At 41.8% G+C, this 15101-nt stretch overlaps 1 pseudogene; it reads left to right on the top strand.

Moving 5' to 3' along the window:
• The first annotated feature begins 12302 nt into the window (after positions 1 to 12302).
• Positions 12303 to 14302, top strand: LOC105816654 (annotated as a pseudogene).
• Positions 14303 to 15101: the final 799 nt, after the last annotated feature.

Raw genomic sequence — 15101 nt, 5'->3', positions numbered from 1 at the left:
GTGCTTCTTGGGACAGAGAGGTGGGGAGTACAGATCCAGGATTACTATGACTAGTATTTTTACCTCATATCATTACTATTAATAATTATCTATTTCTTAGTTCTCTGAAATGTTTCAAACTATCTTATACAATTTTCATATATTTGAAGATATGTGTTTTAAAATTGATGAAATTAATTGCACTATATACCTGAAATTATAAAGTGCAAGATAAATAAATTTATGAATATTTTGTTGCATTTTAATGCGTGCGATTTATATAAAATTCAATATAGTTTCAGTGCACATTTGTGTGGTTTTCATTACATCCTTATAAATTCTCTTGGCAGAAATTTAAATAAAATTTAATTCACACTAAATAATATATATCAACATCACTTCGGTCCTTTGTATGGCACACTAAATTGGGAAGTTGCCGTCTCACCCCACTTTTTGTGAAGTAAGAATAATGTTAATATCCTTTATCGATATGTATATATCAATATATATATGAATATCTGTATACATATATATCTGTATGTTTTAATTTGGAGCTGAAAGTGCCGTATGACAATCTTCTCACATTTGCCACCTGCTGCAGAGAAGAACACACTTGTATGCTTGTGCTTCAGTGAAGGAGTCACTTACATGGACAATGATAATCTTATTCCCTTTTCTAAAAGTTATGTGTCTAATACGGAACAATTCCCTTTTTGGAGGGGAGGGGCCCTCCATTTCACTGCAGGGTTTCTGAACATGTCAAAGAAGGGGTGGGGACAGCGCTGAGTTCCAATGCTGTGACTTGGATGGGATTGTCCTGATGTCACTGCTATTGAAAACCAACTCCATTCATAACTGTCACATGTATAAATCCTAAGAAATTTATATTGGCGTCTCTATTTGCTTTATAGTTTTATATTTCGATTAAATGGCAATAATTAAGAAGAAAGTTGTTTGTAATATACAAAGGCCCAGAAGAGGAAAGGGCCTCCTAGAGAGAGCACAGAAGCTGTTAAGTGTGTTGAATGATGTCTAATTTCAGAGAGAAATTTAGGCCAAGAATATTTTCCCCTGTGAAAAGAAAATTCCAGTTGCCTCCCAATTGTAGCTCAGATGCTATCTTTCAGTTCCTACATAATTTCAGGGCTTTTTGATGGAAGGTGTTGGCTTGAATGGGGGATACTGGTCACCCAAGGGTGTGTCTTTCTCACAACATGGTGCTATCACACGAATCACGCTCAGTCCAGGCCCATCTGACCTGTTTCATTTTTACTATTCTTCCTCCCACTCTTCCCTGCATTCTGCTGTTCTTCATCCTGAAAATATCTTTGTAGTCTTTGGGATGGGAAAGACTTCTTTCATATATGAGTTAGTACCAAATCTCTTTTTATCCCCTCTGATATAAGATTTCTGATATATTCTCTGGGGAGAGACACATTATTCTTCTTTTGCTCTCTGTTTTTTTTTTTTCGTTTTGCTATGAAATGGGCTAATGCACATGGAAGGATCCAGTTGAGTGACACCCTATATGTTGTATATAGAACACAAAAGAGTCAGTAAATATGCAAAACACACACACAATAGCAAAACAGAATTGCAACAGTCAGTTTATATTTCCTTAATTTCATCTTGATGCCCTGAAGATATTATCCTAATGGTATGCAATATTTGCTATATACTGTTACATAACAAATTATCATAAAATTACAGACTTAAAACAACACGTTTACTATCTCACAGTTTCAGTGGGTCAGGGATCTGTCATAGCTGAGGTTTCCTTCCTTGCGCAGGGTCTCACAAGGCTGGAATCAGGTCTTCGCCAGGCTGCATTCTCACTTGAAACTCGGAGTCCTCTTCCAAGCTTATTCAGGTTGTTGACAGAATGTAGTTTCTGTGGTTAGAGAACTGAGACCCTCAGTTCCCAGAGGTTGCCCCTGTCCTTAGGCAGTCACACCATGGCTGCTTGCCTCTTCAAGGCCAGAAAAAGAACATCTCTGACTTCCTCTCTCTCTACTTTTACAAGCTCTTTCAAAGTGTTCAGTTGATTACGTGAGGCCCACCCCCGAGGGACAAATCTTTCTTTTGATTAAGTTAAGGATTAGGAATCTCAGTAGCATGGAAACATGTTAACCTGGAGGGTCTTTTTGGAGAGTTTACAACTATAAATTCAATTTTTAAAATACTCCTAAGACTATTAAGGCCATCTTTTTCATCTTGGGAGAGTTTTGGTAGTTTTTGGTTTTTGGAAAATTCGTCCATTTCATCTGTCGAATTTATGAATACAGTTGCTTGTAGTACTCCACATTATGCTTTGAATGTTTGCATAAACCCTTTTTCATTCCTGATATTGTCTCTTTTCTTTTTTCTTTGTCAGTCTTGTTAGAGCTTTATCGATTTTATTTATCTTTTCAAAGAATGAACTTTTAATTTCATTATTTTTCTCTATTCATTTGACTCAAATTTTCTTCTAGGTTTTCCTTTTTTGTATTTTATTGATTTCTGCTGTTATCTAGTGTATTTTCTTCTTTTTGTTTGCTTTTGATTCAGTTTCTTCTTTTTTCTAGCTTTTTTTAAGTAAAAACATAGATTATTAATTTGGTATATTTCTTCTTTTCTAAGATAAACATAGTGTGCTATAAATTTCCCTCTAAGAACAATGTTAGCTGCATCACTTACATTTTGATATGCTGCATTTTCATTTTCATTCAGTGAAAATTATTTTATAATTTCTCTCAAGGCTTCATTGTTTCATTTCCAAATGTTTAGAGAATTTTCTGTTATCTTTTGGTTATTGGTTTCCAGTCCAATTTTATTATGATCAGAAAACATACTTTGTATGATTTTAATTCTTTTAAATTTGTTTAGGTTTTAACCTTTTCTCCCTTGGGTACCTCAGTTGGCCCAGTTTTAGTACGTCTCCAACCCCTCATCTTAGGACAGCATGACATCCAGTGTGTAGACTACATAGACATGTCCTCAGGCTGCCTGGACCACCTGAGCCTTCATTTCTTTGGCATGTCCAGCCCTTAGGTTTCCAACATCTGTTTCTCTTAGGCATCGTCTATGTGCTCAAAATCCTGTCCCCAGACAGGATGATCCCCAGGTTGGCGAGTGATCTCTGCCATCTTCTAAATAGTCAGAGACTTTTAAGGGTCTGGTTCTGTCCTTGCATGGCTTCCTGAATGCTGAGGTATGGGTGACAGTGCAGGCAGTGAAGAGCCTGCAGAACATCATCGACCACAGGCAGGGCAAGGGCATCAAGAGAATCTTCTGCAGCATCTGCCTGCATCTGCATTCCCTCATCAATGAGGTATGTACCTAAGTCCCTAGGACCCACCCACTGGGAACAATACGGGATGGGGTTGGGGATGAACTCTGGGGCTTAAATAAGGGTATTGGGCTAGGCAAAGGGCCTGTGACCCAAGGCTGAGATAATGGAGGGACAGACAGAAGGAGACTGGCCACATGTAGCAGTGCACAGGACATGTCCCAAGGTGCATTCTCTACCACATCCAGACACAGCACACACCTCCACTTACTCTTTCTCCAGAAATTTCCTTGAAGAGCCACTGGACCAACAACCGAAGGCTAACATAAAGTTGGTGGTCACTCCAAGGATCTTTTCCTCCAGACTCCGGTCGTGAAGTGAAGGAGGAGAGAAGTGATGGCTCTACCCTCCTCCCAAATAATACAGGGACCTTAGAAGGCTAGGGTCCTTGTGGAGAGAGAAATCTGAGACTTGGAAATTTGGACTAATAGAACAATATCAACCCCACCCATGACTTGTCCTCCTTACGAAACATGCTGTCATAGAGCTGGAGGGAACTTAATATCTCTGACACAGGCTGATAGTACTCCTGGTGAGGCCTTTGTAACTTTTTCAACTTATGAACCTTGGAATGGAATTATATTGGTATAGGTCTCATTTACTCTATGACCCTGCAAACTCCTGAATGGCTAGGTCAGTGTCTGACTTGTCCATCTTTCATTTACTTTTAAAATTCAGCATGGATACTGTCAGGAGTTGTGGTCTAAGGAGAAAATATTAAGCATTCACCAACTGCACAAAGGCAGCCTGGCAAAATGGAAATCGCACCTATGCAGGGGTCCTAATACCTGGGTGCCAAGTGCTGCTTCACTATTCGCCTAATCGTATAAACTGAGGCCATATACTGAGGCAGAGTTCTCCAGTTTTATCACCTGTAAAGTTTTTTATTTTTTAGTATGTTCTCTTTTCTGTTCATTCTGTTCTATTCTTTGGAATTCCTTTGGATTTATTCTCCATGTTTCTTAATTTTTCTTTCATATTTTCCATCTCTTTGTTGACTTTGGAAGAATTCCTTGGCTGATTCTCCTTTTAAAAATTCATGCTTTAGCTGTGGCTAAATACTGCTATTTGATCAACCTATTGAGTTTTTATTTAACTTTTTTTTTTTAAACAGGCGCTCTGTATCTTTCTCTTCCATTATTCCATGCGGATACTACTTTACCCTTGCTCATATTGATTTATTTAAAATTTCAAAGTTTGAATGCCTAAACACCTTAAAAAATGAACTCCATATCTTTTTATAAAATCCTCTCTGGGGATTCTGTTTTACTTTCTCTACAGTTTTGTTCAGATTGTATTATTAACTTATGTCCTTGTATGCTAGGTCTTTTATTTCTTGAATATGGTTCCTCTCTTTTGTGGTGTTGATTTTCCTCAATGTTTGCTGATCCTTGATAGTGATTTCTGGCATTTTTGCACTAGAGATTCTCGGTGGGCCCTCTGTGAAAACAATGCCTACTATTGCAGCCTGATTTCAGTAATCACGGAGAAGCATCCAGGGATAAGTGGACAGTTGGATGTGCCAATAGCCAGTCTTTTGACTCTAGGGCTCCCTGCTCTTCTTGAGTGGTATCGGACACTCAGGAAACCATCCACTCTCTTTGGCCTGGACACCACACTCCCTGATCTGCTGGGATGTTCCATATCCCTGCTGCTTGGTAATTGTTAAGGGAGATAACAGGAGGGTGGGGTGGAGGGAGAAACTGAACCAGTTGGCTGAACTACAGCCCTGAAACCACCACCTGTTGATTGCCCAAATTATCTCCCACCCCCTATATTCACAACCCCTACGCTTAGAGCACTCCCAGAAACCCTGCCACCTCCTGCAGTAGTATTTTCTTGCTCACACTCTGGGCTATAATTTCTACTTTAATTCCAATTCTGTCTGCTGTTCATCTTCTTTCGGGGATACTCTAGTCCTCTGGAGGGAAGTGGAGGAACTCCATCTAATATTTCAGATCTACTATGAATTATAAAAGTATATCTCTACTTTTTCTCCTAGGGATGGAATGACTGCAGCAATGCTCAGTCACACATTTTGAGCCACTGAGCATATGATATTTTTCTCTTTGTTTTGTTATTAAAGTACTAATAAGGGATCATCTCTCTGTTTAGCCACTATGCTATAATGTGTACATCCAACTTGTTAAACACCCTACCTCTGTTTTCAGGAGCTATCTGTCTTGTCTTACCACGTCTCTATCATTCGACGCTGTTCCCAGCTCATGACAGGATGCTCAAGAAATATTTGTTCAATCAATATATAATATACTCCTGAAAGTGTACAAAGCTTAGGTGTTTGTGGTCATTATTAATTCACACAAGCTAATATAGACTTACATGGTTTTATTCACAGCATAACTAGGATAAAAATATGCATTTTACAAAATTTGGAATGTTTGAGCTAACATCCTTAGAAGGGAAGAAAGTTATGGGCTGTAGATACGGTCCATGGTAGAATTAAAGCTATGATGTTGGTTTCCCTGGCACTGTGCCTTCATAAACTGACTTCTTAGCTCTAGGGGTCTAAAGAAAATTACTCAGAGACACAAACTATACGGTCTTTACATTAAGTAAGCAAGTGCAGTCTGCACTCTGAACATATAAATCGAGATGTGGATGGAAGGAAGCCCGGCCAGGCAGGGCCAGGGAAACCAGTCTCCTCATCTGCACTTTGTGCTTCCCGACACTAGAGGGAGCCAGTGAGGATCGCAGTCTCATGCTTGGACAAGACATCAAATACAAGCTGGGAGCCACCATGAAAAAAGAAGTCTATAAATTTTTGATCCCACTCCTATTAAGCATTTCAGAACAACAATACAGAGGTGCTCAAGGTACACTGGTTGTCTCTGTCCTGCCAACCCCAGACCCGATTCATGCCCCCTTGTGCCAGGGAAGAACACCTGCCTTTCGGCTCTCTGTTCACGAGCCTGGCCGTGGCTGTACACTCTACAGCCGCCTCTTTGGCATCCTCCTCTGGCTGACTCTGAGCACTCTCACCCTCTCTTTTTGCTGCAGGGGCTTCCACTCAGCCCCTGGCCTGGATAGTCGTAGGAGTGGGGTTTGAGGGATTCCCTTCTCGCCACCCATAGGCCTGTGGAGGGGCCCTGACAGTGGGCCAAAGTCACTGGCTGGTCATCCCTCACCCGCACCTTCTAGCACACCACCCCCAGTGACCACCTCCAGATATTGGATGAAACCTGGTCAGTGAGAGTCTCTGAGGAATCTAGGTCTCAATGTTCATCCTGGAGACACAACAGTGGGCTCAGTGGCAGAGGGGTCAGTTGACAGATACTTTCCTTCAGTTCCCTGGTTGTCATTCTTTAGCATCAGCAAACTCAGAGCCTTCACCTGGGAGGCCAGGCCCTGGTTCTCCATATTTGATTCTCCTGGCATCCGTATCCCTACCTCAGAGGCTAGGGAGGTCCCGCCAGTTACCGTATGGCCAGAGGACAGAGGTCTTCCGGTAGGAGTCGTAGAAAGCCCTGTAGGCAGGAGTTGTGAGGACTTCAGGTCAGTAGTCATGGTCTTAAGGGTCTGTGGTTCCTGCAATCAAGAACAGTAATTCTGGTTGAAAAGCAAATATTTAAGGACTAAGCAAGAAGGTTAGGAAGCAAACAAGTAATTCCAACATCATGAATCCCTTACATAGGTAGGGAAGTTTACAAAGCACTTTTACAGCCATAACCCCATTGATGTCTTACAACTATGTGAGGGAGGCTGGGCAGCTTTTCCCTCCACTCTGCAGAGAGAACAGTGAAGCCAGGAAGGGTCTGGGCCAGTATTCAAACCTGCGTCTCCTGGTTCCACATCAGTTGTGTTCTCCCTTCTCCTGTTGGTAACTAGGAACAAAACTCTCTTTATGAACTTCCTGCCGAGTGTGTGCTGTTGCTGGAGTGGGAAGGGTTGGGGGGTCTGAGTGTGCAGGTTCCAGCAGTCAAAGCTGCCTGGAGACAGACCGATGCTGCTGTGCAGAGCGTGAGTGGGTGTGGCTGCTAGAAGGTCTTTAGTAGAGTTCCCAGTGGCCCCCTCTCCTGGTCAGCATCACAGGTCCACACAGGCAAAAAACCAGCTCATGGGGGTGTTACTGTCTCAGAGGTTTGGCTTCTTGAGGAGCCCCCTCAGACCTTCCTAAGGGAAGCTGCAGTCAATTTCATAGGCAAGGCAGTGGCTCCTGGCAATTCCTCCTTGGTCTCGTCAGCGGCGGAGCCCTCTTGACCTTCTGCTAAAGGCCAAGCAGCCCCACGCCATGATGAAGCAGGCTACCTCCTGTCCTAGCCTTGACCTGATGAGAGGTTGGCCTGTGACCGGGCCTCAAATTCTCCCTTGGAAAGGCTCAGGTGAGAAAGAGGAAGCTATGTGCCTTTACCCCAGCTCTGTGTGGTTCCCCCACCCCATTGTCTGGGCTTTCCTTTGTGCAGAACAGAGCCATATACATTTGACATGGAAAAAAAACTATTGTTTCATCTGGGACCCCACGGACTTTCAAAAATATTTTTGTTACAAATTACAGTAGTAGTAGTATGTGTTAATGTTAGAAAAACTAAAAAATTCTAATGTGCAAAAGGAAACAAATAAACAGTGTCAAAACTTCACCATTTGCATTTAACCACTGCTAACGTTCTGGGTTTTTTCCTAAGAATCTTCTAAACATACATACACACACACCCACACACACATATACATAAAGACTTCTTAAAACTGCAGTTTGGTATGCTGTTTTTTTCCCTTTCAGTATCAAAAATACATACCATTATATATTCTTCAACATTATTTTTGATGAATACATAATGTTAATTTCATTGCCTCAATGGAATTATGAAACAATGTATTTAATCACACCGTTACTTTGAATATAGGGACTAGGTCATCTCTTGTTTTTATGAGTAAAGTCACAGTGGTTAAATATCTGCATGTCATGTTGATTATTTTGTTGAGATAAATTTCAAATAGAATTGCTGGACCCAAAGTGTATCCAAACTTTTAAGGATTTCGATGCTTATCCCCAAACTGCTCCCTAAGAAGGTTGAATCATTTTCTACTCTCACCAGTACTGTATGTGAGTATCTATTTCTAAAGACATTTGCCAACCCTGGGTAATATTTGTTAAATCATGACCAATTTCATAGGTGAAAAATAGTGTCTTATTGTTCTGATCAATAATATTTATCAGCAGCGAGGTTAAATATTTTTTTGGTTTGTTGGCAATGCATATTTCCTTCTTGTTAATTAATTGCCTCGTGTCCTCTGTCCATCTTCCTACTGGTGTTGGAGCCCCATTCAGGTTAACATCCTGGGCTCATGCTGCACTTGTTGCCTGTCAACAATTTTTCAGTCTCAGTTACCCTGAGGTTTATTTTTTAACTAAGACACTGCTCTGTAGGCTGCGAGTCATTTCTTAGATGTATTCCTTGTTATAACTCATTGACAAATTATCTTGTTCCCTACTAACCCTGGGGAAAGTGGTGTCCCAAAGGTCTAGGATGTCTGGAATGATTTTACATCTGTCCGATCTTTAGGATTCACAGTTAAGTGGATAAACATGAATTACATACATGAGGATGATGTGCAGGTAATAACACCCTCGGCTCACGTTCTATTTGTCACATGCTGACAATAATTTTTGAGTCACAGACCCTCTGAGGTTGACTTCTTTACTAAGATACTGCTATCTAGGCTACAAGTCATCTTTTAGGTATACTCCTTGCTTGAACTTGCTCACAATTTTCTTGTTTACTACTGAACGTAGAGAAAGGGGAGGTCCCAAAATCCAGGAATGCAGGAATGATTTTACATCCATCCTGTGTTTAGAATTCACAGTTTAAAATATAAATATGAAAGCAATACTCTAGGAGGACATGCAGCTGATATGGAATGGTAAGTCTGGGCCTTGTATCTGGGTTCCAGGTGAGGGGATGAGGTTGGATATAATGGAGGATGGGGACATTTCTTAAGGGCATATTTCATTATTTTATTTTTATCATTATCATTACAATGTAGAAGAGTAGAAAATAGTGAAAAGTAAGAGGAAGAAATCAATTGTTTGTTGTCCTACTTGTTAGATAAAACATTGCTAATATTTTGGGGACATATCCTTCCAGTCAATGAAGACTGATGATATGGTGTGGGTGCTAGGTGCTTATACTGCAATGGTGTTCAAGACAGACACAGTCCCTGCCTCTAAAAATCTTGCAGGTTTTTGTTCTATTTTATTGCACTAAATTCTTTTAAACATTAACTTATATTTAGAGAAGAAATACACATATATAGCCTCTGCAAAAAAAAAATGTTATCAGTAATGGCAAAGTCCAATGTACACTCCCCATCCCTCCCGTTTCACTCCTCGCCCTGCCCCTGCCTGTTTTCTGTAGAGTCTTCTATTCTTTTTCTGTGCATATATATATATAAAAGAGAAGAGTTTCTGCAAGTTGCTTTTTTTCTTCATTACAATGTGGATATTAAGTTATTAAGTATGGAATATCTGATTTCCTTAAGTGCTAAGTTTGGCAGTTGATATCTCCAACATTTCACTTTGACACTACTTTTTTTTATTGTAAAGGTAAATAAAACACATTCTTTCAAACACATGTTTGGGCTTGTGATTATCTTTTCTTTTCCATTTTTTTTTTATTTCAGCATATTATGGGGGTACAGATGTTTAGGTTATATATGTTGCCCTTGCCCCCCTCCCCCCGAGTCCGAGTTTCAAGCGTGTCCATCTCTCGGATGGTGCGCATTGCACTCTTTGTGTATGCATATACCCGTCCCCTCCTCCCCCTCCCCCCTCCTCCACATGCCCGACATTCAATGGATGTTATTCTTATATGTACACTTATGTGTTGATCAGTTAATACCAATTTGATGGTGAGTACATGTGGTGCTTGTTTTTCCATTCTTGGGATACTTCACTTAGTAGAATGCGTTCCAGCTCTATCTAGGAGTATACAAGAGGTGCTATATCACCATTGTTTCTTAAAGATGAATAGTACTCCATGGTATACATATACCACATTTTATTAATCCACTCATGTATTGATGGACACTTGGGTTGTTTCCACATCTTTGCAATTGTGAATTGTGCTGCTATACCCATTTGGGTGCAGGTGTCTTTCTTATAGAGTATCATTTGTTCTTTTGGGTAGATGCCCAGTAATGGGATTGCTGGATCGAATGGTACTTCTAATTCTATCTCTTTAAGGTATCTCCATGTTGCTTTACACAGAGGTTGCCTATCAAAAAGTGGACAGAGGATATGAACAGAAAATTTTCAAAAGAAGACAGAATAATGGCCCAAAAACATATGAAAAAATGCTCAACATCTCTAACCATCAGGGAAATGCAAATCAAAATCACAATGAGATATCACTTATCTTCAGTGAGACTGGCCTTTATCAAAAAGTCCCAAAACAATAAATGTTGGCGTGGATGCGGAGAGATAGGAACACTCACACACTGCTGGTGGGACTGCAAACTAGTTCTTTTCCATTTTTTAAATTTCAGAATATTAGGTTGGTGCTAAGGTAAGTGCAGTTTTAGCTTGTTGAAATTTGCCATTTGATATTGGAATATATTCTTAAATAAATGTGGTTATGTTATATATCATTTCAATGCACATTTCTCACTTTATTTTTTTGCTAATGGCTTATTACTTATTGTTTATTTTATATTTATTTTAGATTATGGAAATGATGTTAGACAAAAAGCAAACTCGAGCAATTTTCTTATTTGAGTTCCAAATGGGTCATAAAGCAGCAGAGACAACTCGCATCATCAACAATGCATTTGGCCCAGGAACTGCTAACAAATGTACAGTGCAGTGGTGGTTCAAGAAGTTTTGTAAAGGAAACGATAGCCTTGAAGATGAGGAGCACAGTGGCTGGCCATCGGAAGTTAACAAAGACCAATTGAGAGCAATCATGGAAGCTGATCCTTTTACGACTACATGTAAAGTTGCCGAAGAACTCGAGGTTGACCATTCTACAGCTGTTCAGTATTTGAAGAAAACTGGAAAAGTAAAAAAGCTCTATAAGTGGGTACCTAATGAGGTGACTGAAAATCAAAAAAAAATTGTCATTTTGAAGTGTCACCTTCTCTTCCTGTATGCAACAACAATGAACCATTTCTTGATAGGATAGTGACATGTGATGAAAGTGGATTGTATACGACAACCGGTGACAACCAGCTCAGTGGTTGGACCAAGAAGTAGTTCCGAAGCCAAACTTGAACCAAAAAAGGTCATGGTCACTATTTGGTGGTCTGCTGCCGGCCTGATCCACTACAACTTTCTGAATCCTGGCGAAACCATTACATCTGAGAAGCGCTGAAAACTGAAATGCCTGCAGCTAGCATGGGTCAACAAAAAGAGCCCAGTTCTTCTCCATCACAACACCTGCCAGCATGCACATCGCACAACCAACGCTTCAGAAGTTGAACGAATTGGTCTATGAAGTTTTGCCTCATCCGCCATATTCGCCAAACCTCACGCCAACTACTGCCACTTCTTCAAGCATCTCAACAACATTTTTGCAGGGAAACCGCCTCTACAAACAGCAGGAGGCAGAAAATGCGTTCCAAGAGTTCGTTGAATCCCGAAGCATGGAGACGGTGGCGGCTCCCGCCTCAGGAAGGGCGTGTTCGGTGAGGCGGCCGCGGCGGGGTGCCCGCCCCAGCGCCCCCTCCCCAGCGCCCGTGGTCTCGCGATAGCGGCTTCCTGATGCAAGACCCGGCGGCGGCCATGACAGGGCGCCTGCGGCAACCCGAGGCGCCGGCTGGCCGTTTGCTGACAGGATCGCGGCTGCCCGCCAGCGTGTCCGCGGCGACCCGAGCGTCCACATTTCCGAGGGCCGGGCGATGTGCCAAGGCGGCGAGGAGGCGAGGTCGTCCCCCGCCCACGGCGCTGCCACGGCGGGCCTTTCCCTTTCTCAGCCGGCCAGAAGACACCTGCCCTGCCCCCGGCCTCCGGCCCCGGCGCCAGCCTCGCGGAGTCCGGTCCCAGCCTCGCGACGGCAGCGGCAAGAAGGTAGCAGTAGCTGAGGTGCAATTTGGCCCCATGAGATTTCACCAAGCTCAACCTCAGGTACTTGTAGTGTTTACCAAAGAAGATAACCAGTGTAATGGATTCTGCGGGGCATGTGAAAAAGCAGGGTTTAAGTGTGCAGCCACCAAGGAGGCTCAGGCTGTCCTTGCCTCTTTCCTGGACAAACATCTTGACATCGTCATCACAGACCACAGAAATTCTCCACAGCTGGATGCAGAGGCACTGTAAGGGTCTATCAGATCATCAGAACGCTCAGAAAACATGGTTATTACTGGTGTAGTATGCAGGGTGGATAGAGAAGAGTTATCTGAAATGCCCTTCTTTGCTGCTGGATTCACAAGGAGGTATATTGAAAACGCCAACATCGTGGCTTCCTACAATGCACTGCTCCAGCTGGAGTTTGGAGAGGTGTGATCACAACTGAAACTCAGGGCTTGTAACTCAATATTCACTGCATTAGAGAAAAGTCAAGAAGCAATTGAAATTACAAGTGAAGATCACATTATACACTATGCAAATCCTGCATTTGAAACAAGAATGGGCTGTCAGGCAGGTGAATTAATAGGGAAGGAGTTAGGAGAATTGCCTATAAATGAAAAGAAGGCTGACTCGCTGGATACTATAAGTTCATGCATCAAGATAGGCAAGGAGTGGCAAGGAGTTTACTATGCCAAAACGAAAAACGGAGATAATGTACAACAAAATGTGAAGATAATACCTGTCCTTGGACGGGGAGGAAAAATTAGACACTATGTGTCCATTATCCCAGCGTGCAACGGCAACTATAAGGCTGAGAAAATATCTGAATGTGTTCAGTCTAACACTAATACAGATAATCAGACAAACAGAAAGACAAAAGGAAAAGCTCACTGGACATCAGAGCTGTCACCCCCCGATCAAGTGAACTGTCCAGCCAGAGATGACACTCCTCCATGGCCCATATATATTCCATGACAATTGAGACACCCATCACCAAGCTAACCAATATTATCAGTGCTGCCTAGGAAAGAAGTCCCATGCCAGTGACAGAGGCCCTAGACCATGTGCTGAAAATTCTAAGAACCACTGAATTATGCTTACCACAGTTTGGTGCTAAGAATGACGATCCTCATGCCAATGACCTCGTTGGCGCCTTAGTGTCTGATGGTTTGCGAAGACTATCAGGGAATGAATATGTTCTTTCAACAAAGACCATTCATCAGGTTTCAAGCAATATAATCACTCCCATCTCCCTTCACAATGTCCCACCACAGATAGCTCAGGCCATGGAAATTGAGGAATACTGGGACTTTGATATTTTTGAACTGGAGGCTGCCACCCACAATAGGCCTTTGATTTATCTTGGTCTCAAAATGTTTGCTTGCTTTGGAATCTGTGAATTCTTAAACTGCTCCGAGTCAACGCTGAGATCGTGGTTACAAATTATCGAAGCCAATTATCATTCTTCTAACTCTTATCACAATTCTACACATTCTGCTGATGTGCTTCACACCACTGCCCATTTTCTCTCCGAGGAGAGAATTAAGGAAACTTTAGATACAATGGACAAGGTTGCTGTACTCATTGTAGCCACCATTCACGATGTAGACCACCCTGGGAGAACCAACTCCTTCCTGTGCAATGCTGGAAGTGAGCTGGCCATTTTGTATGATGACATTGTTGCACTGGAGAGCCACCATGTGGCCTTGGCCTTCCAGCTGACCACTGGAGATGATAAATGCAATATCTTTAAAAAAATGGAGAGGAATGACTATCGGAACTGTGCCAGGGGATTATTGACATGGTCCTAGCCACAAAAATGACAAAGCACTTCGATCATGTTCACAAATTTGTCAACAGCATCAACAAACCCTTGGCAGCACTAGAAGAAAGTGAGTAAACTGAAAAAAAATCAGGAAGCCATAAACTCTGCAGGGAGGCAGCCAAGCTCCCCGCAAAAAACCAGGTCCCTTTGGTAGGGTTGCAAGGGATAAGAAAATAATAGAAAATGGAAAATAATGGAAATAAAGGAATGCGCAGAGATGAAGGTATAGTTTTATAGATTTATAAAGATTATAGGCAAAGCAGGTACTCAGAGGGCCTGGATTTCTCCTTCAATCTCAAAGGCCACGAATGAAGTCTTACATGGTCATTTATAGGTAACAGCGATCAGTTGCCAGGGGTAACAGATTTACATAACAGCAGGTAGTTCCTCTTAGGTTAACAGTTTTTTAAAAAGCTTTTACAGATCACTTAACTAATTCTATCTACGTGAACAAATGGTTACAAAATCTTTCAAAGATTAACTTTTAAGTTCTAAAGTAAATTTATCACTTAACAGAGAGGTTAAACAGAGATATATTGGCTCCATATTTTATCAGGTTATTGTGAATGGAGACAGGTAGTCTGGAATTTTAAGCAGGAACTGTCCCTTGGGCTAATTGCTTATAGCCACGGGTGGCTGTCTGTTTGGGGCGGGCACTCTTTGATCAGCTCTCATCCTGTAGTTTTTAACAGATCTGCTTTGCTTTACAAAGTAAATCAAAACCTTTAGGTCTGAGAAACGCAGTGCCTTGTGGGATTCAGCCACTGCTGTCTTTCAGAGATGCCCTCCTGAGGTGAAACAGCTTTCAATATGCAAACTAACACGTTCACATATTCTTTCAGGGCAAAGCTCTGCAAAACTCCTGAGACATTTCCTGTCTCCAATATATTTATATTAATTCATGGAGCAACAGACAGAGCACCAAGGCCCGGCCAGCAAGGATGGAGGCCATG

The sequence above is a fragment of the Propithecus coquereli genome, unplaced genomic scaffold (assembly GCF_000956105.1).
Source record: "Propithecus coquereli isolate 6110/MARCELLA unplaced genomic scaffold, Pcoq_1.0 Scaffold380, whole genome shotgun sequence".
Taxonomy (NCBI): domain Eukaryota; kingdom Metazoa; phylum Chordata; class Mammalia; order Primates; family Indriidae; genus Propithecus; species Propithecus coquereli.
This window is presented reverse-complemented; position numbering and strand designations above follow the sequence as displayed.